This window comes from Vicia villosa, unplaced genomic scaffold (assembly GCF_029867415.1).
Source record: "Vicia villosa cultivar HV-30 ecotype Madison, WI unplaced genomic scaffold, Vvil1.0 ctg.003033F_1_1, whole genome shotgun sequence".
Classification (NCBI taxonomy): domain Eukaryota; kingdom Viridiplantae; phylum Streptophyta; class Magnoliopsida; order Fabales; family Fabaceae; genus Vicia; species Vicia villosa.
The window spans coordinates 256982-259835 of NW_026706097.1; positions in this window are offsets into that span (position 1 = coordinate 256982).

Genomic DNA, 2854 nt, shown 5'->3' on the forward strand with positions numbered 1-2854 from the left:
ATAATCAGATACGCATCACTTCAATCTCAGAGGATCACAAACGACTTATATCAGCTCTAAGAACAAACTAACTTTTATTTAATATGCAGCAGAATCATAACATTCGAATTTATAAACAAATCATCTTTATTCAATCAGAAACAACTTTAAAACATCATAGTACTTCTCATTATTCAACTTAGAACTCAACGACTTATATATTAACTACATGAAACAACAAAATAAACATCCCCCGAGTGCTATGTATCAGAGCGACACACCAACTGGACTCGACGAAGCTATAAACTTCCACAGCTATACTTGAGTACCTGCCCATTTCCCATGGTAGGAGAAACATCAGCAGAAGGGTGAGATATCAAACAGTATAAAAGAATGCATGATAATACTTATAGCAAAGATAAGATCATACACTATTCACCACTTCTCATCTCACAACAACTTGCATCACAACAACAATATTAATAATCAATCATAATAACATATTCAAATTCACAACTAAGTCATCCACAACTGCAACATTTCCTTCATAATCACAACGAGAATCAACATAACTATCATCATGACAAACATCAAAAAAACATAACAATGAATTCACAACCACAAATTCAACTTAAACAACAATATAACCAACTTAATCCAACTTAAACAACAACATAATCAACTTAATCCAACTTAGACAACAACATAATCAACTTAACATAACAATCATAGAATTCAACACACTTTGCATAATCATGTAAATAGTATTATCCAATATATTTCTCATGTTCAAGTATGCAACAAAACTCAATAGTATGATATTCAAAGGATTCAATACTATTATTCCTAATATGCACATAAACCATCATTATCACATATTCACATTTATCACCAAATTGTGTATCAAACATCACCAAATTCAATTATGACATCTCATACACACACATAACAATCACACAATTGCATATATCCAAACATCACATAACACCAATGTGACTCGACAAGACATGTGACTCTATGCATGTGGTATCGAATGTGAACCCAAAGTTCCACCGCTTTCCGATTCAATATCTAGAATCCAAATCACGCTTCCGATCCGGACAAGACCAAAGCCTACCAAACGTAAACATATAGCTTACCGCTTCTATATCCATCTTAAGGATCAAGCCATCGCTTCTATTTCAAAGCAAACCACCTCTATCTCAAGGCAAACTATGCTATGAATGTATGTATAATCTTCACCAACACATATGCAATTAAGATCATCTCTACCATCTTAACATTTCGCATATCACGATAATTCAACTCTATGGATTATCCACCATTTGTACATATACACATTCATAACAAATATACCATTCACATATATAGGCCAATTATCAAATACGAACATAAATTCCAATTAACACTAGTATCATATTATCTCATGTTAATTCACATTTGTCAAATATATATATATGAATACACACTTTCACAATCAATCAACTAATCACTAGGATTCATGCCATACGGCTACCCACATAGAACATTATCAAAACAACATCATTGGCATAGCAATATATTATTCTCAACATAAATATTCAAGCCAAAACACGATTACGGTCAATTCGTATAATAATAATAATCACAACATGCCAATATATCAAGTAAACCAAACCAACTTCCAATTATCATCTAACTAAATTAGACATAATGTTAATTATCGCCAACAATTATATTAATCAAATAATATAAGTCTACTATTTAATGTATATATCTCTATTTTAATTTATTAAAAATACTTTTGCTACAGTGAAATAGAGAAACGGGGGAGTATATGCTTCTGCTATATGTCATAAAGAGCATACACCATGTTATTTCAAACATAATCATTTCCAACTATACAACAATATTCACTTCATGCTTATCCACACAATACAACCTATCAACTTTGACCATATGGTCTACAACAACAACAACAAATTCAACATACTAACAACAAACATAATTACATGTTATCCACAATTCATCAATACATAACATACACAAACATAATTACATGTTATCAACAATTCATTTCATAGCTCGCACAAACATAATTACATGTTATTGACAATTCATTCAAAATATGATTAGAGTCAATTTCATGAGAATCTAACATAAACCCTAATATTTTCAATTCCACAACTAAACCCATTATTTCACTATCAATAGTTTACCCACAACAAACACAACAATCTAATGCACATAGATTATCAATTGCACGCAATTTATCACATTTATATCATCACATTCTAGCAAACCATCAAATACCCAAAATTGCACATAGAAGAATATGGATATCAAGTATAGAATCTACCCATCATAACATACTATCATACAACCCTCTATCATGAAAGAACCCCACCCTTACCTTGGTAAATTTGGACTCTTTCACCATAGCTCTAAGCTTTTCTCCAAAAGAAATCCTTCCTAACATCATTTGAAGACACACTTAAAAACCAGTTCGGAAATCGGCTTATCAGACGAACTTAAAACTCTCAAAATGAAAATCGCTCCGGTCAGAACTTACCTTTACGAGTCAGGAATACCGTGTCCAAGTATCAAAATGATCCAACGGTTGGATTGAGAGATACACCCGATTTTCCAATGTGGTTTTTTGCTAAAAATTGCTGCAAAAATTGAGGCTTCCTCCATAATTTTTCTTCTTCCCTCAAGTGCTCTTCCCTTTGAGCTTTTCTCTCTTCTATTTCTTCTTTCTCCCCCAAAATGAGTTATGATTCTCCAACCCTAATCTCTACTCTTACAATCTCTTATCTTAATGGGCTTAACCCATAATCCATCTATTATGTTATATTCTACCACTTAGGCCCAAATCATTAAAACCTCTTTAATT